At 45.5% G+C, this 27,272-nt stretch overlaps 1 protein-coding gene across 4 annotated transcripts in view; it reads right to left on the bottom strand.

The window, feature by feature from the left end:
- SCAF8 (SR-related CTD associated factor 8) overlaps window positions 1-27,272 on the bottom strand; it is a 250,222-nt gene that overhangs the window by 123,382 nt on the left and 99,568 nt on the right. The window contains exon 22 of one of the 4 annotated variants that reach the window (XM_064169204.1): window positions 24,417-24,440. The exons of the other annotated variants lie outside the window; for them this stretch is intronic. The gene's annotated coding sequence lies outside the window, so the exon portion shown is untranslated. Of the gene's footprint in view, window positions 1-24,416; window positions 24,441-27,272 lie in introns of those variants that run through there. 4 annotated transcript variants of the gene reach the window in all.

Here is a 27,272-nt window from a genome sequence, read left to right as displayed (position 1 = left end):
TGTTCAAGAAAAGCCTGGATGAGGCACTTAGTGCCATGGTCTGCTTGACTGGCTAGGGCTGGGTGCTAGGTTGGACTGGATGATCTTGGAGGTCTCTTCCAACCTGGTTGATTCTATTCTATTCTATTTGACCTCTCAATGACAAAATAGCATTGACATAAATATTAAATCCTGGTAATTACCTTAATAAACTGTTAGGTTGTGCATGCTTTCGCTCATAGCACTAAGAGGAAAAAACTGCTACCAGTATTTAATGAGTAATTCTGCTATGATAAACTGAAGCAGTTCATCTATTTTGTCTCTAACTGCAGAACGTGGCTCTGCAGTAGTATAAATAGCTGGGAAAAAAGAGTGTATATATAATGCAATGGAGATGACTGAGCAGGAAGGCTTAATCAGCCAAAGAAAACTTTGTCCCACAGCTACTTTAATTACAGAATTCCTACATATGTGGACACAAGATTAGAGAAATATAATATTCACCTAAAATATACACTTGCTATATTTCTTGAACAGTTTTGGCATAGAAAAGTGAGTCTGCTTCTGCCTTTAAATGCAACTTCTTTGGAGATTCCTAAGAATGTAGATGACTTTCCAAAAATGCTGTTTGAAAAGTCAGGGGGTTTTGTGCCTGCAGTGCTGCCAAATGTTTTTACCACTGAAGGAATGCTATTTCAGCTGCATTTGAGCAGAGTAATAGTGGTAGCTAATGGCCTATTCAGTTAATCACAGTTATTCACTTCCTGGAAATGCCTCAGAATATAAATAAGTGTTTTGTTTTCTTTGTGGGCTCTTAAATTACAGGCATTATATAATACCCATGATATACAACTTATCAGTATGAGCAGAAATTGAATCCAAACCCACTCCTCTAAAATAATTCTAATATTTGAAGCCTGCAAAGAAAAGAAAAATGCTGTTGTTACCCACAGAGCTACTGAAATAGCACTGATAGCAGGGTAAAAAATGACTGTAAGAAAGTTCTGGTTTAACTAAAATGTGGCTATTTGTCATTCATTTACAGACATCTGCAATAAGCATTACAGAGCATTTTTTAAACAGAAGAACCATGCCAGAATTGCTGAGCCACATACATCCTTGCCTAAAACTAACCAAAAGCTGCAGAGGTGGGGTGGCAGTGGCCCATAAGAGACAGCTCAACCCTAAGGTGTTCACTCTGAGAGCAGTGCTCTCACTGGGCGTTCTACCAATGTAGGATTTATTTTGTTCACCTCTGTTTTCACATCCACATAGGTTGTAGGAGTCCCTTTCAGACTTAGCTCAGCTTTGTCTGCTGCTCAGGGAAGATTATATGTACTCTGCTCCAAGCTGACTGCCTGTCACAAGGGTAAGTTCAGAGCTGGTTATCTCTCAACTCTGTGGCTGCCATTACACTGATGAGGCATAGAATCCCTTGCAGTTTCTTCAGGGAGTTTCTTTCATGTGTACTTTAGAAAGCTGCACAATATGATTTTAAAACAATGTCAAGCTTCTGAGGTCAGAGCAGGCTGTGTTTTTTAGTGGCACCTGCACTGAAAAAAGGATGAGACTACCAGCTCATAAAAAAATTCCACTGGCTATTTCAGGGAGCGAAGTCAACCTCTAAACCAAGCTCATGTTGGCTTCCTGGATGGAAGAACTCTTCCGTGAAAGCACACAGAAACTCAAATGCCTTTAACAATTAGAATACAGACAAAGTTTGGTATTGAATATCCCTTTTATTTCTCCTGGAGAAAAAGATACTCATGTATCTGCTGAAGAAGCAAGACCATAAAGTGACAGAAGACACTGCACAGGTGATGGCATTCTAGCTTCCACTTCAGTTTTGTAGAAGAACTGTTAAGAATTTTGTGATTAAAAGAAAATCAACTAAAACTGATCACAAAATGAGGGATTCATGAGTCTTAGGAAAAGCAGAGCAGACAAATGCTAGGAAAGCACAGGGAATGCAGCTGCAAGGAGCTCCAGGGACTACCGCAGGACACCCTCAGGCAAAGCCAATCCAAAGGGGGAAAAGTTCAGAGAGAGGACAAGGGCACAGAAGAGCAGCGCTAAAGGCACAGCAGCCTGGAGATATTTAATTACCTTAAAGCCCCAAAGGAGTAATTTTACAGGCACTGATAAGTGTACACAGCTTAGCATGTTGGGAGACAGGGTAAAGAATCTGAAACAAGGACAAGGAGCACTGTTTTTAAACCAGAGATTTAGACTGGATGTTAGGGAGAAGTTCTTTGCTATGAGAGTAGTGGAACACTGGAACAGGTTCCCAGAGGGGTGGTGATAGCCCCATCCCTGGAATACATTCAAGGTCAGGCACGATGGGGCTCTGAGCAACCTGATCTAGTTCAAGATATCTCTGCTACTGCAGAGGTATTGGACTAGATGGCCTTTAAAGGTCCCTTCCAAACCAATGTACCCTATCATTCTATGAAATACAAGAAAACACCCTGCAAATGTGGTAAAAAAAAGAAGGAATAACTGGTAGCTGCAAAATAAGCTCAGCTTGAGAGAACACTGCTGCCATGACCTGCAGCTCCACACAGTCTAATTTAGCATCCCAGTGTTGCTTTTGGTGGAAACCAACATATCAGTTACCTTGGGTCATCATATGCTGTCACAGCAACCAGCAGAAAAAATGACTGACTACCTCCTACAACCTAAGTGCTGCCTGCTCACCAGAGAGGTGAGCACAGCCTCTGACTGTGCTTTGAAAAACAAGCTACCTGCCCTTCTGCTGCCTTGCGTACTTGTAAAACCTGATGTGCTGAAAAACTGGGTAAGGCTGCAAGCAGTTTACAGGATTGGCTTAAAGTTCAGCATGATCACAGTAATTGCAATAAAATTTCTGAAATGAATGCATTAAATCCACAAAGAGAAATGTAAATTGCCACAGAGGGATAATTAAAGTGCACAAGTATGTAACGGAGCCTTGCCAGGCAGCTGTACTGCAAGAAGAATTTGCAGAGGAGTCATAGTGGTATATGAGCAAATTACAAACCAGGATTGTAGCCATCTGCAGAAAGAGGTAACATGATATATATTCATAGTAATACTGTAAGTAAATCAAGCAATCATTTTTGCCCTACTAGCACTGGCAAGGCCCTGACTGCATTAATGTGTCCAGCTCTGCTGGCTGGGACTGTTGGAAGAAGGAGACAGTTGGAGGGAATCCAGGTAAAAGCCACAAAAAAAGTGATAACAGATGTAGAACAAGAGAAAGCTGAAAGAATTAAGCTGTTTAGTCTAGGGAAAGCAAAGAGTAAGAGAAGACATGATAACATATTTAAACTATGTGGAGTTTGTTAGGAGGTTCTCTCCACATCCATCATGCAGAAGACAAGCCCAGTGGTGGAGAAAAGCTTTCTAACACAGTGACAATCAGCCCAGAAGCAGGTGACCTACAGGCATTACATGTCGTGCTGTCATAGGAAGAGATGAGACCAGATAAGACAAACCCCTGTCAAGGTGAGGAAAAGTATGCTTGATCCTCCCTCAAAGCAGCTGAACAGCCCAGGTAATCCCATCTGAGATCACGTCCAGCCCTTATGCCTCACACTCATGAGGCGTGAGGGGAGATGTCAGTTTTCCATCAAAGCAACCAAACATCACGATCCACCTGACTTGGTTTTGACTTATTTCTTGACAAGAAGGACAAGGAATGGATCTCTCAGACCTGCTTAGCTAATTAATTCAATTGGCTGGAAGTAGCAGAGAGCAACCCTCTCAGTCACTGCTGCAGGTTCTTGCTTCTTTACTGTGCTCATAACCCAGTCATACATTCTCTCCACCTTTGCTGCCAGCAGCCCTTTTCCCTGTTTTGTAGGGACTGGTGCAGAGTAATTAGGTGTATAGTGCTGCCTGGCCAGGGGAGAAATCATTTGAACAGCCTTTAAAAGAAGTAGGCAGGGCCAAGGCTGGAGCAATGCCTGGCAGGAACCAGTCTGGTCACAAAGCTGGTAGCCTAGGGAAGACAAATGGTGTGCAGAGGCCCTTAATTTCTGCCACCTTTAGAAGAGACTGAGGTGTAAAGAGCAGGGTAAAAGGGCATGAAAGGTTCTACCCCTCACGTAGGGGTGAGCTGAAGCACAGAGACCCTCAGAGCAGCTTTGCTTTGTACACTGGTGGATTCACAACAGCTCTCTAACTATTACTGGGTTTTTTTCTGTTCAGAGGTGTAGAATTCAACAGAAGTTAGCAGGGATTTTCCAGAACAAACCCTTGGATTGGGCTCAGCCACTCAGAGAAGAAAGGTCTGCAAGGCTAGAAGATGCTTCTGGGCTATGTGTGCGATGGTCTTGCACAGCGCTGCCAGGCCCATCCCCAGGTTCCTCCCTGCACTGCAGTCACACATCCTGTGCCTGACTACAGCCTGTCTGCTGTTAACTGCCTTGCCTCCATTTGAAGCCTTCCCAGTGGAGCAAATCCATTCTCCAAACTACAGCATGCACACAGAGCAGAGAGAAACACTTCCACTTTTCTTGTCAGTGTTTTAACCTTAAACAAAAACGTCTATAAAAAAACAAACTACTCTGTTACAGAAAAAGAAAAGAAGAAAACAGAGAGCAGAGCAAACACAGAAGTCTGCTCTTACACTTCATCACTTGTAGAGACAGGATAAGGCACTGCATATGCTGAAACTTCCTCCTCACACGACAATGCAGACTACAGCTCATGCCCCAGGAAAAGAAAATTAATGGATAAGTGGGGACTAAACTGATCCTGTCAATTATTTGATTATCCTTCCTACTTCCCTGCCAAGTCCTGCCTAACACCTCGCTGAAAAAACTAAACTCCTCAGGTTAGAATTCAACAAAGCAGTTCAGCCTTCCACCAGCTCCAATGCTGATTTACACGTTTCTCCTGGCATGAGATCAAAACCACTGCAATGACATGACTGTTTACTTACAAATGTACACCACTAAGGACAACCTACAACAGTTCAGATTTGGATGTGTCAATGGTCCCTGCAGGGAGAAGAAAAATCATGTAGCAGAAATGGTAAAATAGTGATACAGAAATGTTTGCAATGCAACATCTTGGTTATCTTCTAGTCCCTTCCCAATGTACTGAGGTAACATCAACATTTAATTGCCTAATGCCTTCCAAAACTGATTTAACAGCTGTTTTCACCCGCAGCTACTTCAGGGGGTGTATTGGAAAGTTATAATTGTTTCTGAGTTATGACTATTAATTTCTGTACAAAGATTAATTTTTATGATTAATATCCAAAATTCAGGAAAATTCCCTGAGATTGTTGGATTTTCAGCCAACAGGAAGTAATTGCACAGAATTAAATGGTTTAAACAATCAGAACTTGGAAAATAGTCACATGAAAACAGGAAAATTCTAACTATGCTTATAGACTCTTGCCATTCACTGCAGCATTATGTACTCACGATGCTTTTGGTCCCCGAGTAAGTCTGCTGTATCAAAGACACTTTCAAACTCATGATAATGATCCCAGGGTAGAATACAAAATATTCCAGGCAGAGGGGATGGAGATGTAGCTGAGCTGCTAGTGTTGGCTGCAACACGTGGCTGCCTTTAACGAGAGGCAGGGAGGCTCCATGCAGAGAAGCAGGATGCAGGAAAGCAGAGTTTTCCACATCATCCCCTTTAAATACTTCGTTTTGAAAACTCAACTGGCCAACAGGCACCAGCACCATTGCCCTGGCCAATGAATTCAAAGCTTTGTGCAGGCACGTTGAGGGCAGCACAAGACACTTAACATGTGGTGCTAAGCTCCTAGCCCTCAAGGCTTTGCTGGGGCCAAACCCTTATTTGCTCCTCTGACTCCACTCCCAGACCCCACAATAGGAGGAAGAGAGCAAGGGTTAAACCAGCCTGGAAGGGTTTATACCCTACTAGGACAGGGGGGTGCACCTCTAATTCTAGAAATTACCAATAAAGCTGTACTTTTAAGAAGTATTTCCTCCTTTGATTCCTCAGCTGTTCAAGGGCCTCTGCAGGTGCCATCTGCATGGGCAATGACGACTCATGAAGAGAACAGCTCTGGCACTTGGTGCCATGGTCTAGCCTTGAGAATTGTGGTAAAGGGTTGGACTTGATGATCTGTGAGGTCTTTTCCAACCTTGTTGATACTGTGATACTGTGAAGGCGAGTTCTCAATAAACTAACGCAGCCAAGTGGGACATCATCAATTTCCAGGAAGCACTTGGGAAAGGCCCACTTTTCACCATCTTGTAAGGCTGCCCTAGTGAGCATCTAACTTTGGCATCTCCACTGAATGCCAGCACCAGCTAAATGCTGGGAAGGTAGTAAATATTCCACTTTTTGCTAAGTATTGCATCACCTTTATATTGCTGCAAGTTAAACAATTGTTATAAACATTTATGGTGGCATAAACACCTAAGTTCTTCCCAGAGAGAGTGATTGGCATTGGAATGGGCTGCCCAGGGAGGTGGTGGAGGCACTATGCCTGGAGGTGTTCAAGAAAAGCCTGGATGAGGCACTTAGTGCTATGGTCTGGTTGACTGGACAGGGCTGGGTGCTAGGTTGGACTGGATGATCTTGGAGGTCTCTTCCAACCTGGTAGATTCTATGATTCTATAAGAAACTACACTAAGGACACTAAAAAGAAATACAAGCTTCTGAGTACAGAAAAATTGTCTGTAAAGGCCCAAATTACCTGACAGCATCCTTGTCTGTCTTAAAACATTGTGTCAGTCTCCTTTAAAGTATACAGAATGAAACAGCATCACAAAACTGCCCAGTTGGGCGGTAGGACCCAACTCTGTTCCTAGCACTTCTGTAATGAAAGCTACCAAGCACATGCAAAAAATTCCTCAGCTAACATGATCATGCTCAAAACGGGTAAGAGAAAGAATTGAAGGGAAGGAAATCAAAACAGGTAAGAGAACTGAAGGAAAAAAAATGCATCCCTTTATCACGGAAAACCAAGGCACTGAAACAGCAAACAATACCTTCAGCATCACACTGAAAATTTAGAGCACTTAAACCAGTTCCCATTAAACTACAATCACAGTATCACCAAGGTTGGAAGAGACCTCACAGATCATCAAGTCCAACCCTTCACCACAGAGCTCAAGGCTAGACCATGGCTCCAAGTGCCACGTCCAGTCCTGCCTTGAACAGCCCCAGGGACAGCGACTCCACCACCTCCCCGGGCAGCCCATTCCAGTGTCCAATGACTCTCTCAGGGAAGAACTTTCTCCTCACCTCCAGCCTAAATTTCCCCTGGTGCAGCCTGAGGCTGTGTCCTCTTGTTCTGGTGCTGGCCACCTGAGAGAAGAGAGCAACCTCCTCCTGGCCACAACCACCCCTCAGGTAGTTGTAGACAGCAATAAGGTCTCCCCTGAGCCTCCTCTTCTCCAGGCTAACCAATCCCAGCTCCCTCAGCCTCTCCTCGTAGGGCTGTGCTCAAGGCCTCTCCCCAGCCTCGTCGCCCTTCTCTGGACACGCTCAAGCATCTCAATGTCCTTCCTAAACTGGGGGGCCCAGAACTAACACAGTACTCGAGGTGTGGTCTAACCAGTGCAGAGTACAGGGGCAGAATGACCTCCCTGCTCCTGCTGGCCACACCATTCCTGATGCAGGCCAGGATGCCACTGGCTCTCTTGGCCACCTGGGCACACTGCTGGCTCATGTTCAGGCGGGTATCAATCAGCACCCCCAGATCCCTCTCTGTCTGGCTGCTCTCCAGCCACTCTGACCCCAGCCTGTATCTCTGCATGGGGTTGTTGTGGCCAAAGTGCAGCACCCTGCACTTGGAGCTATTGAATGCCATCCCCTTGGACTCTGCCCATCTGTCCAGGCGGTCAAGGTCCCGCTGCAGAGCCCTTCTGCCCTGCAACCCAGCCACATCTGCCCCCAGCTTGGTGTCATCTGCAAACTTGTAATACTCCTATGAACTAGTGCTACATATAAGACAAGGTGTCACCACCAGGAAAAATGCCTTAGTCCCCTGACTATTCTGGAATCATATCATTGATATGTTTAAATGAGAGCCTGAGATCCCTTCCAACAAGAAATAAAGTCAGAACCCTTCTCATCTTAAATGGAAAGTCTGAAATACACAGAAGAGAAACAGGTGTGTATGAGAGCAGTCGGATGATGACATACAATAAAAAGATGCAATGAGGGATGAAGGTTTATGAAAGTCGATGCACTTTCCTCTGATCTCTACAAATTCAAGAGAAGGAAAAGGAATTTACAGAAAATCAGCAGGCTACTCTAATCATCACCATAAAATTTTGGGCTGTGTCATTTCACTGGTATATCTTGTGAGTATCTTTGCATGACAGCCCGAAAGATAAAACAGTACATTTCTGTACCTGGCCATGACTCAAAAAGAACACTGCCTTTTAAGGACTGTAGCTCAACTACTTCAACTTAAAATCATTGGACACAAGGTTAAGTACTGCTCAACTGCCCTGGGAAATGAGGTGACAGTGCATGGAAGCACAGGGCAGTTCTAGAAGAGGAAGCCTGAACATAAGAGACACTACGCTTCGTGGGAAGAGACAAGAAAATCCGACATGCAAGACTATGTAAGTGCATATTTGTACAGCATGCTTACTATGTGATAATGCAGCCCCAGATATGCTGATTTCAGCACAACTACCAGGAACTAGCAAACATTTTGATTCAAAAGCTGCTTTACTTCTCAAGTGCAATTCCATCAGTCTTTATAACCACCTGGTGGGGAATGCAATCTGTGCCTCTGAAAACCTGTGCTTTTATCCTGTGCAGTGTATCATGCTCAGAGTGAACAGATGCTTCAGAAGAAGGGAACCACGGAGTTGTGTAACAGCAGACACTCAAATTACTATTTTATCTTTAAGTACTACAGGCCAGATTGCCATGTCTTGCAATCACTTACTTATAGTTACACAATCATAAGCTAAAGAACTTCGAACATTTGTTTCCTGCGCTGAAAAAAAAGTATCTTTCAAGGGGAAAGAATGAAAAGGCATTTTCATATCCTGCAAAACAGAAGTAATCTATTATGGCAGTGGAGTCCTTTTCTCATGTGATGACACACTGATTTTTGGAGGCAAGCACAACGCAGCTTTATTTTGGACAGAAATTTCCACACAAGCCATGTCTTGGATTGAGTCTTCTCTTGTTTGAACAGTGCAGGAATTCAGTAATACAGTACCAAAGTGCATGTGAAATGAATGCAGATGAGACAAACTAAAGATGTGTAGCTATTCACATTTATATCCTGACTGTGCAATAGAATCATAGAATCAACCAGGTTGGAAGAGACCTCCAAGATCAGCCAGTCCAACCTAGCACCCAGCCCTAGCCAGTCAACCAGACCATGGCACTAAATGCCTCATCCAGTCTTCTCTCGAACACCTCCAGGGATGGTGCCTTCACCACCTCCCTGGGCAGCCCATTCCAATGGGAAATCACTCTAAGTGCCCCAACTATTAGTTTGCTTAGGAATCAAGCTAAATATCATACTGGACTAGAAGCAGACACCAGAAAGACCATCATTAAAACCTCAAGGGTCTTGGTGACAAGATATTTACTCTGACAATACCCAGGCTAATGGACATTCATTTGTAGTTATTAGAATGGTTTAATACACAGAAGTAAAACATCACTAGAATCTGCCTCAGTTAAAAACCCTGCAGCCTGAAAACATACTTGCTTTAAGAGACCTAATTACAAAGTCAAGGAAGGCATCAGATTTACAGAGCTAATGAAAAAGGAACGTTTTTCTAGCTTAATATGGAAATGAGGGAGACCAACTCAGTTTAATGAATTGTCAGGTGCTTTAAAAATATGAGCAGTAGTGCACATTCTAGCACAGAAAAAATGGTTTCGTTAGAAAAACAGCACAAAGGCTCAAAAGCTCATTTACCTTGAACTACAGGGTCAGGGAAACAGAAACCTGCAGAATAGGAAAAAAAACAAAGAGGAGGGAAAGCTAGTGGTGTGGGCTAACATCTGAGACTTCAAACCTCGCCACTGCTTTATCCACCATGCTTACCCCAAGTAAGTAAATTATGTAAGCATTGTTTTTAAACTCTTCTTTCATTTTTTTACAGCATTTTCTATTTCTCCATATTTGCCTTATCCTTTTCCAAGCAGAAAGCACTGCAAATATGCACTCACGTGCTTCAATCTAAGCACATAAGAAATGCCAGTTATCCAGACTAGTTACCTTTCATGTGCTTTGATGAATTACATTACTGTCTAGACTCTTAAATTTTATATTAACCTTAAAAAGGAGTGGTTAACACAGGCAGCACAATCAAAGGGGGAAGCAGTTCAACCCACTTTTCAAAGCATCAATGATAAATTAAGGCATTTATTATCACAGTATCACCAAGGTTGGAAGAGACCTCATAGATCATCAAGTCCAACCCTTTACCACAAATATTATGATAACATTTAAAGCACTGCTGAGCGTCTATCTGAGCACCCTCACATTGATCATATCTCCAGTGGGCATAGTCCTCATGGATTATTTTTATGCTCTCTTTTTGTCAGCATTGCTTTCCAATCTCTTCAATTGATCCAAGGATTCAATTGATTCAAGGATTAAGTAAAAGTGTACAAAAGATGTCAGGAAAGCTTTCAGTTGCACATAACTTTTAAGTAATGTTTAATTATTGCTTTCAGATCACAGAATCACAGAATTAACCAGGTTGGAAGAGACCTTCAAGATCATTGAGTCCAACCTATCACCTAATCCTTCTAATTAACTAAACCATGGCAATAAGTCTCCTTTTAAACACCTCCAGGGATGGTGATTCCACCTCTCTGGGCAGCCCATTCCAATGGCAAATCATTTTTTCTGTGAAGAACTTCTTCCTAATGTCTAGTCTAAGCCTGTCCTGGAGCAGCTTGAGTCCTCTTGTTCTGTCTCTGGGTGCCTGGCAGAAGAGATCAGCTCCCACCTGGCTACAGCCTCCTTTCAGGTAGTTGAAGAGAGCAATAAGGTCTCCTTTAAGCCTCCTCTTCTCCAGGCTGAACACCCCCAGCTCCCTCAGCTATTCCTCATAGGGCTGTGCTCCAGCTCCCTTGCAGCCTTGTTGCCCTTCTCTGGACATATTGAAGCACCTCAACATCTTTCTTAAATTGATGGGCTCAGAACTGGACACTACTCAAGCTGTGGCCTAACCAGTGCTGAGTACAGGGGCAAATGACTTCTCTGGTCCTGTTGGCCACACTATTCCTGATACAGACCAGGATGTCATTGGCCTTCTTGGCCACCCAAGCACACTGCTGGCTCATGTTCAGTTCACTCTCAACCAGTGCCCCCAGGTCTCTCTCTGCCTGGCTGCTCTCCAGCCACTCAGTCCCCAGCCTGTAGTGCTGCATGGGGTTGTTGTGGCCAAAGTGCAAAACCCAGAACTTGGACTCACTAAAACTCATGGCATTGGACTGTTCCCCTATGTCCAGCCTGTCCAGGTCCCTCAGCAGGGCCCTCCCACCCTGTAACAGATAAACACAAGCTTCCCAACTTGGTGTCATCTGCAAACTTAATGATGGCAGACTCAATCCCCTCATCCAGACCATCAACAAAGATATTGAACAGGACTGGGCCCAGCACTGATCCCTAGGGCACACCACTAGTGACAGCTGCCAACTGGATATTGCACCATTCACCATCGCTCCCTGGGCCCAGTCAGTTCTGAACCCAGATAGTCACTACTGAAACCTTTCACAGACAAAGCAACTGTGCCACCAAACAGCCACCAAAACATCCATTCCACCCACCAGCAGCTTACATACATGATCACAGTATCACAGTATCATCAGGGTTGGAAGAGACCTCACAGACCATCAAGTCCAACCCTTTACCACAGAGCTCAAGGCCAGACCATGGCACCAAGTGCCACGTCCAATCCTGCCCTGAACAGCTCCAGGGACGGCGACTCCACCACCTCCCCGGGCAGCCCATTCCAGTGTCCAATGACTCTCTCAGGGAAGAACTTTCTCCACACCTCCAGCCTAAATTTCCCCTGGTGCAGCTTGAGGTTGTGTCCTCTTGTTCTGGTGCTGGCCACCTGACAGAAGAGAGCAACCTCCTCCTGGCCACAACCACCCCTCAGGTAGTTGTAGACAGCAATAAGGTCTCCCCTGAGCCTCCTCTTCTCCAGGCTAACCAATCCCAGCTCCCTCAGCCTCTCCTCGTAGGGCTGTGCTCAAGGCCTCTCCCCACCCTCGTCGCCCTTCTCTGGACACGCTCAAGCATCTCAATGTCCCTCCTAAACTGGTAAGTTGGTGGAAAAATGCTATCTGCTCTGCAGTAGTAGCAGGAACTGGTCCTAAGCTTTTTTAAAGTCATTGACCTGCCCACTGATAGAGAACAGTCTCAGAATTTTCAGACCATCTTCACTAGAGGAGAATCTGATGTAACCATTGTCCTGATTTTGCTGGGACAGAATCACAGGCCTGCCATGGGCTGCAGGTTCTGAGCCAGCCAGGACAGCTGAGTGGAGTTAGCTCAGCAGTGCATCTCATATCATGAGTGCCGCAGTCAGCACAAAGGAAGAAGTCTGCTGTGGAGAAGGGAGCTTCTTGTTAGAGCTCCTCCTTACCCTGTTGTTCCTCCTCTTCCTGTTCTAAAGGACAGCCTTCCTGTGCATTGTGATTGCTGCACATTTGTTGGCATGAGTATAACTCTGTACATCTTGTACCAGTTTGGATATTTCATTAGCTCAGTTTTCCTTTCAGCCTGCAGGTCTTCTCTCTTTGTCCTGATTCTCACCCTCTGCAGGGGAGGGGCCATCAAGTGACAGAGTAACTGCTAAGTTCAGCCCCAGATAGACAATAGTAAATACCTGTTTATATTATATCTCTTTATATACTTGGGCAGTATTTTGTTTCCCTAATATTAAAGCTAACTTTATACCCTGCTGAAATGTGTATGAACAGGTACTGACTGAGGCAGGCTGCCAACGTGGACTCAGCTCCTTGGCCAGTTTGAGTGGTGCCTCTCAGGAGGCTGGCCAAGCAAGGTGAACATCTACTTCTGGCACCAGAGCTGGCATCACAGCAAATTACTGAGTTCCTTATTTGACACCAAGTAGGGATTTGGGAAAGAGGTGTCATAAACATCTTGACAGTCTGGGAACAATTTCTACCACATTTAAGCCTTGGTCTCCATAGGAATCTCTGAGTTAATTTAAGTCAGCATCTCTAGCTGTGTGGGTGCTAAATATTTAAGACATGCTCTAGAACAAGGTATACGGTATGTGCCTAGAGCAATGACAGGGAATCATGATACCTTGCTAACTACAAAGAAGTCCTGTAACACAGACCCCTTCCTGTATGGGTTCCTTTCATACATTCAGATGCCAGCTCAGACTTGCAAAACCATGGAGTGAAATACTTTTATAGAAGAATTGAGTAGTTCCTGCCCTCACAATCTCATTCCTTTTCTAGAGAGTAGAAGTTTGCCATATTGGAGATTGAGAACTGGATATAACAGTAGTTTTGCTGACTCCACCCAAATGACACCAGGGCTTCTCCTAGGTCTCTCTGATTTTTAAGTGTCCTGAAAGTGAAGGGCTGTAAAATGAAATGAGAAGCAGCAGAATTTTCAAGATCTGTCAAGTAGCCAGGATAGCTTTTCCCCAGATCTTGTGTTTCAAAGAAACACCTTTGGAAACCATCACCTTGCTGGGGCTTTGACAAGCATGTCCGATGGTGGATGAGCATGGCTAAGGTAGGTGGCTCATAACCTATAGAAATGAGCAAGTGAAAAGGAATTCTCTTTTTCTTAGGTGTCTTTAAGAAAGCTGACCTTTGGAAATGACACTATTCACTGAGCAGCACAATCTTACTTGGCAAGCCCCAGGGAAAGCTTGCACTTTGCTCTGACAGGAATGAGGACTTTCTGCACCTGCATTTAGTTGGCCAGCAAAGAGGTAGACAGACAACTTCCTTGTTCCTTCCCATCCCACCACTACAGCAACATGTGATTTTGCAGGGCAGCCCACATTTCATACATGGGGGACAGCACTGCTGAGCAGCCACATCTGCAGCACAGACACAGGCAGCAGGAACAGCACCTGCTGCAGGTGCTCCCTGCACCGCGGCATGCCACGGCACCAGGAGGAGTGTCAGGTCTAGCACCTACAGCATCGGGGCAAAACACGGAGGAGTAAAGTTACTTTGAGAAAGACCACTTAAAGACAAACATTTAAATAATTACACACTACTTAAATCAGAAAAAAAACCCCAATACTAAAAATAGAAGTGTTCTGGGGTTCTTTGGTGGGTTGGGTTTTTGGTTGGTTTTGTTTGTTTTGTTAGTAAAATAGCTAAACATACTTATTTGGAGTTAAAAAACATACTCATTTGGAGTTAAAAAACATACTCATCTGGAGTTAAAGAGAACTGCTACACTTTTTGGTGAGAGGATGTAGTGCATCTACATACGCTTGTTTAGTAATGATAAAGTTTAAAACACATTCAGACCTTTTCTCCTTATATCTAAGACAATTTGAGATGTGGATCTGATTTTCGAGGTGATAATTTCTACTTATCTTCAATTCTCTCTCTGAATCCATCCACAGTCATCACCTGTAAACAGTGTTTGAAGAATTAACCAAGTTCTCATGTGCTTGGCAGTCACCTATACAATGAAGCATCTCTTTTGCTTCACAGAGGCCACAGTTTTCTTTGCTACATCCCTAAGTACTACTTCATCTGTTGTTGGAATGAAGTGACTTTACAAAAGCCCATCCTACTCCTTACTCCCCTGACACTGCTATGAAGAGCAGCCTTTATGCTCTCCTGTTATGCATGTTGCTACTGTGTTTCTCCACACAAGCTGTCAGGGGCTGGAAGGGACCTCAAAAGATCATTGTCCAACAACCCTGCCAGAGCAGGATCACCTAGACCAGATCACACAGGAACGCATCTAGGTGGATTTTGAGTATCTCCAGAGAGGGAGACTCCACAACTCCCCTGGGCAGCTGTGGTGGAGGGGCAGCAGCCCCAAAACTGAGGCCTCCCTATGCCTCTACATGCCTGGACATGTTTTTCTGCCAGGACCCATGGCAGTAAACAGGTTGTGTAACACACACATGCCCAGTCCATGTACCCCCGGGGTCCGCCCAGGTAATCCCCTATTGGGAGGGTCCAGGCAAACAGCTACTGCCTATTAAGGTAAGGTTTGGCTTACTGCCAACCTGATTGGTCGCTTTAGATGGCCAAATGAGCCACAAATCTAGGCTCAGAGTCAATAAAGAGAGGTGCAAAAGAGCACCATGTGTTCAGAGTGTTCAGAGATTCAAGCTTAGCTCTCTGATCCACATAGCAGCACAAACCTGCTTGCACGGCTTAGATACAGGATCAGGCCTTACTCTCTCGCAAACATTACTGAGGCTCAGCCCTCTTGCATTGATCTCAAGGCGCAGTTAAGCTGTCTGCGAACCCTCTGAGAAGCAGAGCGCCTGCACGCCTGCGTTGGGCACATATATGGGGAGCTGAGAGCCCCCTGCCTAAGCCTAGAGCAGCCATACATACTGGCTTGCTATCTTGATTTATCTACGGAGCTCAAGTCTCCCTGCAGCCCAGCATATACTGCTTGCCAGCTGCCCTGTAAGCCTGGAGAATCCAGGCTCAGCAGACTTCCAGACTGTCTGCTAACCTACAAACACAGCCTGCTAGCTGTGAGATTGACTGTGTCAGAAGCTACACGGACAAATCTTTCTCCTGCATCTGGAAATCCTGCCAGCTGATCATCCCTGGACACCGGCATCCAGAAGCAGCAGTGCCAAGGCAGAGACCACTTCACTCCAGGAGAGAAGGTCAGAGAAATCCTGTTTACCCCAGAGACTGGGAACACTTATCATCTTCCTGCAAGCCAGGACAGATTCCAGCTTCACCAAGATCCGAATACTGGGCACACGCTGTGACACAACCCCAGGAGGGTGATTAATGATTAGTACTTAAGAGCAACACATCTAAGCAAGCTTTAATTTCTTTGTAATATAAGTTACTCTGTCTTAAGAGCAGACACAGTTTCAGCCCTTGCTGGGCAGACAGCATAGTTGTTAAGAGGCATTAAGCCTAAGGGAATTTTTCTCTCTGTCTATAGTTATTGTTAATTTGATATTTCTATTTAATAATCCAATCCCTGTACATAAATATATCTGGTCCCTACTGTTTTCATAACCTTGCACAAAGAACTTGATTACACAGTGGTTGGGGGTGGTACAAATTTGTAAATATTGATTTTAATAAATAATTTTATAAAAAAAAATACCACCTCAAATTAATTTCTCAACTTCCCTTAACAAGGAAGGAACAAGAGAAATTCCCTCCACAACAGCAGCCTGTTCCAGTATTCTGCCACCCTCACAGGAAAAAAGTCCTGCTCATGTTTATCTGAAACTTTCTATGCCTCAGCTTCCACCCATTGCCCCTTATCCCATCATCAGGCATCAGCTGGCTCCATCCTCCTGGCACTCACCCTTTATATATTTACAAACATTGATGAGGTCACCTCTCAGTCTGCTCTTCCCTAAGCTAAAGAGCCCCAGCTCCCTCAGTCCCTCCTGGTAAGAGAGATGTTCCATTCCCTTCACCATCTTTGTGGCTCTGGGAAGCCAAAGCACTTGCCACATCTCCACTACACAATCAAATGCTGCTTCTCTTCTATCTCAACAGGAGCTGGATAGCCTGATCTATAAAACATGGAAGTTGGCAGACTTTTCCTTCCCTCTGCTATAGGAGGAGTGCAGAAGTGGAGTTCTTGAGAAAAATAATATACTACACAGGATTTTACCATACTGATATGCCCTGAGTAACACAGTGGCCAGACGGTGAAGAAGAATCCAAGATGGACAAATTACAGTAAGACGTTATGAATAACACAGCTGCTGCACTTGGCTCCACACACAGAGACACCTGTCCAGGTGTCTGTGTTGGACCTACTGCACCACTCTGATAAAGGTGTTCAAGAAGCAACCAAATCCCCAGATTTGATCCAGCAGAGGTTATGCTATTGAAGCACGGAAAACAGTCTCTGCACCTCCTTCACACAGATTCTAGCAGACACAACTGAAACTGCAAAGATGTCTCTTTCCTGCTCTTTGGCACAAATTCAGATTTCTGTTAACAGATCAACAACGAAAAATAACCTACCAGTCTGGATTTTTGTTTTTTTCAGACAATAGTTTTTAGAAGAAACCTTACTGATTCTGTATTTGACAAGACTTCATGCCCATGTAAACACTAAGGTGTACTGATACACTAAAAGCCCAAGAGGTGTGTAAAAATGGATTCTCTTTTCCTTCCTTCAAGTCACAGTAAAGCACATAATGTATAACCTGTAGCTGCAGAGACTACTAGAATCACATTGGTTTTGAACAGCGAGGAAGTACTTGATGCTGTATGAGGGGTGGGGGGTCCAAAGAACTAAAATATCACAGAACTGCAAAAGACCTTAACAAAAGGCTCAATAAGAAATTAGTTTCAATGAAGGTTCTGGCATTTTCTTTCACATTTCAGCACTGTAAGGGTGAACTCACAGGTTGATCTTGATGAATTGAGTAAAGTACTGTGAATAAACTTAAATGCAAATCCACCAAGCATTCTAAGGTATTAAATGCAGCACTAGACAAAGGAATCCAATGTAGATACAACAGTCCTATTCAGGGAAATCTTAACTTACTCAAACTGTACACAAGTGAATTTTATGAGTGGATTAAAATTTTAGTCAAGGAAAGCAGACCTCAAATCACTTGCCCCTTTAGATGCAAACCTCCTACCATCACCCCTCTTTCCAAACACTGCAAACCAGGAAAAGTGGAACTGAAGTAAAAATGTCTCCCAGGCAACCAGCAATAGAACAAGGGGACACAGTCTCAAGTTGTGCCAGGGTAGGTATAGGCTGGATGTTAGGAGGAAGTTCTTCCCAGAGAGAGTGATTGGCATTGGAATGGGCTGCCCAGGGAGGTGGTGCAGTCACTGTCCCTGGAGGTGTTCAAGAAAAGACTGGATGAGGCACTTAGTGCCATGGTCTGGTTGACTGGCTAGGGCTGGGTGCTAGGTTGGAGTGGATGATCTTGGAGGTCTCTTCCAACCTGGTTGATTCTATGATTCACTACTCCAAACCTGCTGTACTTGTACTAGATGTTACATTTCCCTGTAGAACTACAGGGTAGTTTGAGTTGGAAAAGACCTTTAAAGATCATCTAGTCCAACCTCCCTGCAATGAGTAGGTACATCTTTAACTAGATCAGATTCCTCACAATCTCATCCAACCTGACTCTGAAGACTTCCAGGGACAAGGCTGCCACACCTGTGTGGGTTGGCCATTCCAATCTTTCATCACACTCATTAAAAAAAAAGTCTTCTTTATGTCTAGCCTCAATCTACCCTCTTCTAGCTTAAAACCATTATCCCTTGTCCTGTTTCAAATGGCCCTGCAAAAATGCTGTCTCCATTTTGCTTCTTATAGGCCTCATTTAAATACTGGAAGGCAACAATAAGGTCATCTTCTCTTCTGCAGGCTGACAACTCCAGCTCTCAGCTGGTCCTCATAGGAGAGGTGTTGCAGATCTCCAATTATTTTTATGGCCCTGACAATATGCCAGGGGAAATTTAGGCTGGAGGTGAGGAGAAAGTTCTTCACTGAGAGAGTCATTGGACACTGGAATGGGCTGCCCGGGGAGGTGGTGGAGTCGCCGTCCCTGGAGCTGTTCAAGGCAGGATTGGATGTGGCACTTGGTGCCATGGTCTGGCCTTGAGCTCTGTGGTAAAGGGTTGGACTTGATGATCTGTGAGGTCTCTTCCAACCCTGATGATACTGTGATACTGTAACATGGTCTATGTTACTCTGCAAGAACAGCCCCCAGAGACACAGGCTTTAACTACCTTCCTGGAATCTGAACACTCTGAGGCAGAAATGGTGTTTATCTGGAAAAGAAAGAACTGCTGGGATTACACACACCATGAGCTGCCCAAGTCACAGCTTTCTAGCATGCACACACGAGACACCAAAGGACCATGGTTTAGAGAGTAAGGAAATAAGCATCCAAGGAGAGCAAACCCCACCACAAGTAGGTTGAAATTTGCTGTTTGACATTAAAGTGACCCATTCACTTTAAAACATTTTGGGGGGATACCAGCAGGTTGAAGAACCTTCAAAATCAAACTTGTCTAGCACTGGTTTGAAATGTTCCTACCTCTCCGAGGACAGCTAGCTGCAGGGTGAAAGGAAGAACATGGGAGGATGTCTGTAAAAACCACAAGAAAAGCTTTTCAGGGTAAATGCAATTATGGATTTCTGTTTTCAGCTAAAAGCTACAGAAACAAGGCTCAGCTGGGACAACTGAAGATTCTTCTTACAAAGACTAACAGAGAGAATTGTTTGTAAAGCTCTGAGATCCCAAGTAACACAGATCATTACGCTGCAACTTAAAGATGGAAGCACTTCTCTGCTGAAATGTGTCAGTCACTCAAGACATCATCCAGAAACACTTAGAAAGCTGTAAAAATATTTACAACCTTCCCAGTCTAAGGAAAAAAAATGATTGATGTTTTCCTGGGTGCAGTGGAGGGCTCACAGGCCCAAAAAAAAGGCTTACACATGCCGTGTCTTGCCTGGACATGTTTTTCTGCCCACACCAGAGGTAAACACACAAAGGGGCATAACAGTCCTGGTGCCATAAAGTCATAGTAGTATCATAGTATCACAGTATCACCAAGGTTGGAAGAGACCTCACAGACCATCAAGTCCAACCCTTTACCACAGAGCTCAAGGCCAGACCATGGCACCAAGTGCCATGTCCAACCTTGCCTTGAACAGCTCCAGGGACGGCGACTCCACCACCTCCCCGGGCAGCCCATTCCAGTGTCCAATGACTCTCTCAGGGAAGAACTTTCTCCTCACCTCAAGCCTAAATCTCCCCTGGCGCAGCCTGAGGCTGTGTCCTCTCGTTCTGGTGCTGGCCACCTGAGAGAAGAGAGCAACCTCCTCCTGGCCACAACCACCCCTCAGGTAGTTGTAGACAGCAATAAGGTCACCCCTGAGCCTCCTCTTCTCCAGGCTAAACAATCCCAGCTCCCTCAGCCTCTCCTCGTAGGGCTGTGCTCAAGGCCTCTCCCCAGCCTCGTTGCCCTTCTCTGGACACACTCAAGCATCTCAATGTCCCTTTTAAACTGGGAGGCCCAGAACTGAACACAATACTCAAGGTGAGGTCTAACCAGTGCAGAGTACAGGGGCAGAATGACCTCCCTGCTCCTGCTGACCACACCATTCCTGATGCAGGCCAGGATGCCACTGGCTCTCTTGGCCACCTGGGCACACTGCTGGCTCATGTTCAGGCAGGTATCAATCAGTACCCCCAGATCCCTCTCTGTCTGGCTGCTCTCCAGCCACTCCAACCCTAGCCTGTATCTCTCCATGGGGTTGCTGTGGCCAAAGTGCAGCACCCTGCACTTGGAGCTATTGAACCCCATCCCCTTGGACTCTGCCCATCTGTCCAGGTGGTCAAGGTCCCGCTGCAGAGCCCTTCTGCCTTCCAACTCAGTCACATCTGCCCCCAGCTTAGTGTCATCTGCAAACTTGCTGATGACTGACTCCATGCCCTCATCCAGATCATCTATGAAGATGTTAAAGAGGATGGGGCCCAGCACAGATCCCTGAGGGACACCACTAGTGACAGCTGCCAGCTGGATGTGGCACCATTCACCACCACTCTCTGGGCTCAGCCCTCCAGCCAATTCCTAACCCAGCACAGTGTGTTGCCATCCAAGCCATGGGCTGACAGCTTAGCCAGGAGTTTGCTGTGGGGGACAGTGTCAAAGGCCTTGCTGAAGTCCAGATAGAGCACACCCACAGGCCTCCCCACATCCACCAAGCAGTCACCTGATCATAGAAGGAGATCAGGTTAGAAAGGCAGGATCTGCCCTTCCTAAACCCATGCTGGCTGGACCTGAGCCCTTTGCCATCCCTTAGGTGTGCTCTTATCACCCCCAAGCTAACCTGTTCCATCAGTTTCCCTGGCACTGAGGTCAGGCTGACAGGTCTGTAGTTCCCAGGTTCCTCCATACGACCCTTCTTGTGGATGGGGACCACAAGTCTGGCCTGCGCAGGGCCCTGGCTGTGTAAGGTGGCTGTGCAAGCCCATGTGCCTAGCCCATGGCCCACTGGGTGCAAGGCAAATGCTACCCCCATATTTGGGAGGCCCAGGCCTGTGGCTCTCGCCTATTATGGCATGGTTTGGCTAACTGCCAAGCTGATGGGCCATTTGGGTGGCCAAGGGGCCATTAATCTCGGCCCACACTTGATAAACAGAGGTACACAGGTAAACAAAGTGCTCTTTGCCTGTTGCTTCTGCTTATGCCTGCCTGCCTGCTTGCCTGCCTGCTCACCTGCAGAGTCTCCCGTGGGCTCCCGTGCAGCCCTGCACAGCTGCCCACCACTGTGGGGAGTTACCAGGCCTGGATGCTGTACTGCCTGCCTCTGCAGAGCTCAGCCTCCCATACAGCCCTGCACCCTACTGCCCGCCACTGTGGGGAGTTACCAGGCCTGGATGCTGTACTGCCTGCCTCTGCAGAGCTCAGCCTCCCATACAGCCCTGCACCCTACTGCCCGCCACTCTGCTGAGTTCCAGGCCTGGATGCTGTACTGCCTGCCTCTGCAGAGCTCAGCCTCCCGTGCAGCCCTGCACCCTACTGCCCGCCACTCTGCTGAGTTCCAGGCCTGGATGCTGTACTGCCTGCCTCTGCAGAGCTCAGCCTCCCGTGCAGCCCTGCACCCTACTGCCTGCCACTGTGGGGAGTTACCAGGCCTGGATGCTGTACTGCCTGCCTCTGCAGAGCCCAGCCTCCCGTGCAGCCCTGCACCCTACTGCCCGCCACTGTGGGGAGTTACCAGGCCTGGATGCTGTACTGCCTGCCTCTGCAGAGCCCAGCCTCCCGTGCAGCCCTGCACCCTACTGCCTGCCACTGGGGGGAGTTACCAGGCCTGGATGCTGTACTGCCTGCCTCTGCAGAGCTCAGCCTCCTGTGCAGCCCTGCACCCTACTGTCCACTTGCTGCCTTAGCACTGCCTGGGAAACTCCACTGCTGCGAGTAACCAGGAGCAGACCCTGCACTGTCTGCAAGTGATGGGCCTGTGTGGCCAGTGTGACACCATGCTGAGACTGCACAGCATCATACTCCTTCTGCACCTGAGCTCCTGCCCCAGAATCCCTGGACAGAGCATCCAGAAGCCAGGAGACAAGGTCAGAGGCTGTCCTTTCCCCTGAAGCCGGGAGGATTCCAGCCTCGACATCCACAGTCAGAGTCCCCTGAAGACTGGACACATATAGGCTGTGATGCAGCCCCAGAGGGTGATTGATAATTAGTGAGAATCTGTGAGTAAATGCTCTAATGCCTCTGTAATTCTCTCCTGCCTTCTGCCACAGAGCAGAAAGAGCTCGGGCCCAGCTACTGGGCAAACAGCATAGGGACCCCAAGCGGCATTGGACTGCGGGGAAATTCCCCTCTGTTTATAGTTTGAATGTTTGCTGGTTGTTAATGAGCTACTGTTTGTTACTATTCCCACAATGTCTTCCATAACCGTGTAAGAACAAATATGAATATTAAATTACAGTGGTTGGGGGTGGTGAGAGTTCAGAATATTGAAGTTAATAAATGATATATTTTTCCAGAATATCCTCTCACACCAATTAATTTCTCCCCTTCGCCACAATCGGCGCAGGCGGCAGAATCCCCTCCACAACACTGGGTTAGAACATGTCTCTAACTGTGCCTGGGGAAGGATGGTAATCACTTCAATACAGGCAAGCCCATGAATGTTATTCTTCAAAGAAAACTTACATCCTTGAAGGTCTATATAAATATAGGAGGATAATATACAGGAGATGATAGGAACAGAATCACCCTACTATAAGCTGTGATAAACCTAGAATGCACCTCAAATCCTAACCTCCAAAACTAGAGCTAACAGCTTCAGGTAAAAGGTCTTCTCCCTTCTTTCCAGAGGCGTACTTGGCTGGTTCCCACACCAGAAACAATACATTACAAAGTCAAAATAAAGCAGAACAGAAACCAGCAAAAGAGTCCTGCGTCTGGGGAGGAATAACAAACTGCACCAGTACAGGCTGGGAGATGATCTGCTGGAGAACAGCCCTGTGGAGAGGGACCTGGGGGTCCTGCTGGATAACAAGTTCCCCATGGCACAGCAATGTGCCCTTGTGGCCAAGAAGGCCAACGGGATCCTGGGGTGTATTAGGAGGAGTGAGTCCAGCAGATCAAGGGAGGTTCTCCTCCCCCTCTACTCTGCCCTGCTAAGACCTCATCTTGAATACTGCCTTCAGTTTTGGGCTCCCCAGTTGAAGAGGGACAGGGCTGGAGAGAGTCCAGTGGAGGGCTATGAGGATGATGAGGGGACAGGAGGGCATGGCTTATGAGGAGATGCTGAGGGACCTGGGGCCGTTTAGTCTGGAGAAAAGAAGACTTAGAGGGGATTTGATAAATGTTTATAAGTATCTGAAGGCTGCCAGGAGCAGGGCACAGGCTCTGCTCACTGCTCCCTGGGACAGGACAAGGAGCACCAGGTGCAAGTTGCTGCAAAAGAGTTTCTGCCTCAACACAAGGGGGAACTTCTTTCCTGTAAGGGTGCCAGAGCACTGACACAGGCTCCCCAAGGAGGTTGTGGAGTCTCCTTTTCTGGAGCCTTTCAAGACCTGTCTGGATGTGTTCCTCTGTGATCTGTGTTAGATAGGATTGTCCTGCTCTGGCAGTGGGGCTGGACTCGATGATCCCCTTGGGTCCCTTCCAACCCCTAACATCCTATGATCCTATGAAAAGAGTACTCAATATAATAAAACTTGATACAGTTAAATGGAGCATTTCTACATGGACAAACCCAAACTTACTCCACAGCTAATTACAAACAGATTGCCTCAGTTGTATTTCTTAACCGAGTCCTCTTGACTACATTTCTCTAACAAATAAAAAGGATCATGCAGAGCAGAAGCACTCTGACAAAAATGAAGCCCATGGCTGGCAAAAGGGAATTCTTTAAGTTATCTGAGTGCTTGAGCTAGTTTTTAATAAGCAGATAAAAAAGAATCTGGGAGTTAGTATTAACTATAGCAGACGTTTAAAGGCCAGGTACAAGGAACTTGCACGTTACCCCGAGCCTGGCATGCAACAGGAGGGGAAAATTACCCCCAGTTACATGTAGATGCAGAATTAGATGGAAACCACTGAAGCACAACAGTGAGATGTTGTGAGTTGTACTTAAGTGATATGGTACTTCACCTGAATAGATTAAGAGGACAGCAAGCTATCTGGTTCCCAGGTAACAACCACTATGTGGACTGTGAAAAAACAGCCACGACTAAGTATGTTCTGTGCCCCCTCTGCTGGCTTCACAGTAGCAGGCAACCACATCTCAGGGAAACAAAGCTCTTAAGTAACGCCGCAGCAAAATCCAGGAAAGAAAAAGGTCATCTGAACTGCAAAGCAACAGCAAAAAAAGATACCAGAATTACTTTCACATTTTGAAAGAAACAAACATTTTTAAACCCTTTTTATTTTGAAGTTACAAAAAGAAAACTAATTATTGGGTGGTGTCCCTTGCTGAAAGACATTTGATAGATGCTGTAAATTGCTGGCCCTACATTTCTACCGTACTTTCTTAATGGTTGCTTAAATCTACCTGCACTTTTCAAAACAACTTTAAAGCATTTGGTTAGGTTTCAGTATTCTGTTCTCTTTCAAGAGAGTAAGTCAACTAGACTAATCTTACAGGTCATAGGAAAGAAACTGAAGTGATTTTTCTTTTTAAAGTAAGCCAGATATTTTCCTACCAGCCATTTCAGCTCTTTTTCATTACAGTTTCTACACCAAACTAATAAAGACACTCAGAAACACAGGACTTAACATTTCTGGCTTTCAGAATTGCTTCCCCCCCCCCCGCCCCCCTTAAGTTTTTACAAGCATCCTGGCTTGCAATGATCATTTCTCCTTAGTTTGCCAGGCTCCTCTTGACTGTTTACATGAACCTCTATGGTCTGTAAAGAAGGCATAACCCAAACTCCTGCATGCTTGAAATGACCAAAACCTAACCCAAGAACAACACACCAAGCTGTAACAGCACCAACCTTCGACAGCAGCTAGCTGCTTCAGCACTTTATAACTGAATGAAAAAACCTACATACACCCCCCCAGTAACTCCACATAGTATCCTTTCCTCTGCTAGTTCTTCAGAAGCACAGCCTTCCCCTTTGGTCACTGCTGACACCTCTAAAAAGTATTTCATCAGTATTAGAACACTAAAGAAAGGAATATCATACCTCAAGCTCATTGTGTCTCTAACAAAATCAGCAAGGGCTCAGAAAATGGAATATGCAACCCTCTGCATCTCTGTGAGAGAGGTTTCTGCCTTGTTTCTTGATTTTCACAAAACTAGAATCTCTTAAAACAAAAGCCCCATGACACTCTCATGTTCTAGCTTGCTCCTGCCTGTGGGTTCAATTACAAATGTGTTCACCATTTTAGAGTGCAGACAAAAATATCACAGCGTTAGCCATGGATAAGGTGATCAAGCTTCAAAGACCTCTCCTTCCTTCTACACAACTCAGTCCTGCTACCACAGATTTCCCAGTTCCTGTGCTAATCTGTTGTTGTTTGACTGCTTGTTTTCACATCCTACTCTCACCCCATTACATTGCCACAGTCAGATGGAAACAAATGCAGAAAACAATTAAGATAGAAACGAGCAAGAAAATGAACTACTACTATTTTTTTCAAGGAGCACACTGTACATAAACCCAATGTACAGGGATTCAGGAGATGAAGAATAAAGTGTAAAAGGCAGAAGAATAAAAACTAACTCAAATTTCTTATACTGCAGTCTACACAGACAGAACATACATCTTCCTATCTAGAAACCAGATGTAATCACCACCTGAAAACAACAAATTTAACTGCACTGGTGTGGAGTGCAAGATCCTCTCCACATCAATTACTGCTGTAAGCAGGAGATAAGCAAGTCCTCTCATCACTACTGTAATTCAATGAGCTTTATTTTATGCAGCCAGGAATTAAATAGTGAAAAAGGAGTAGCATTTTCTTTTTAAAGAGGAGACAGAAAAAGGCATAAAGAAATGGAGTGCTTGCCTCATGTCATGGTCAAGACCCAGCAACACCTGGTACCTGCATTCTTCACAGCTAATGGTAGGTAGGGTTCAGGGTTTGCTCAGTATTTCAAGAGCTCAGAACAAATGTCAGAACTCCAGAAAAGGACAGCCAGCTACTGGCCTTGCAATTCATACAGGGTCCCTGAGCCTCAGCACAGGTGATAGTTAACTAGCAGCACAACTCATCCAGTTGCCCTTGGCTTCCTCTATGTAGGAGCTTGCTGCAAAGAGAAGTTAAAAAACTAGATAAGGTGTCCTGGCAAGGCAGGCTCACTCTGCATGCTCCTTAATGCTGCACAGAGCTTGAGAAGGTGCTCTTTCTGGAAGCTGTAAATGTCTCCTAAGGACACAATGGACCTTTCCTCTTAAGAAGGTGAGAAAGTAGGCTGCAGTGGCTGGCTGGACACGATTGCTTTATGTACACATAAACAGTAGTAGTATATGGAGATATATATATATGAGAATAGCAAGAGTCTGTTCCTTCAGAACTCTCAGACTGAAGATGCTGGCAATCATGCTACAATAATCAGCTTTGAATTGTTCACTGCAAACAGCTTTTGCCAAAGAAACAACAATGAAAACACAAACTACAGAAGGATATTATCACTTGAGTTTGTCCTCAAGGGAAATACACCAAATTTCCTGTTTCAAACTCCTTAGAAACAGAGACCAAATACATCAGAACACAAAAGGCTACTGGAAGAAACCTACAAATATTTTGGTTATGCACAGGGGTGATGATGGAACACAGCACTTTTTTTGTCAGCTGTTACCAAACATGGCCAGGATTGCATGAAGAATGGGAAAGCAAACCCAGGTGAATGCTGTGAGGCATCCACCTTCTGCCAGTATTTCAGGTTAGAAGCCTGAGCAGTTTCAGAATATAACTCTTAGCCTTTTCCCAGAAAATGAGACCCACCACATGGCTGCTGCATCTGCAGAGACAGCTCTGTTTCAGGGCAATCCGAACAGGCACCTACAGTGGCTTGTCTCTCATTTGTAAGCAAGATCCAAACAGAGCACCTGCTTCACAAATCTGACTTGCCAGGCATTAACTTGACAAATGTATTAGCTAACTTCAAATACTTATCCTATTTATCAGTATTAGCCATGAGACAAAGCTCAGCATAAGACAACTACTCTGCT

Source organism: Pogoniulus pusillus, chromosome 31, assembly GCF_015220805.1.
Source record: "Pogoniulus pusillus isolate bPogPus1 chromosome 31, bPogPus1.pri, whole genome shotgun sequence".
Lineage (NCBI taxonomy): Eukaryota > Metazoa > Chordata > Aves > Piciformes > Lybiidae > Pogoniulus > Pogoniulus pusillus.
The sequence above is the reverse complement of the archived record's forward strand: the minus strand, read 5'-3'. Positions and strand labels throughout refer to the sequence as shown.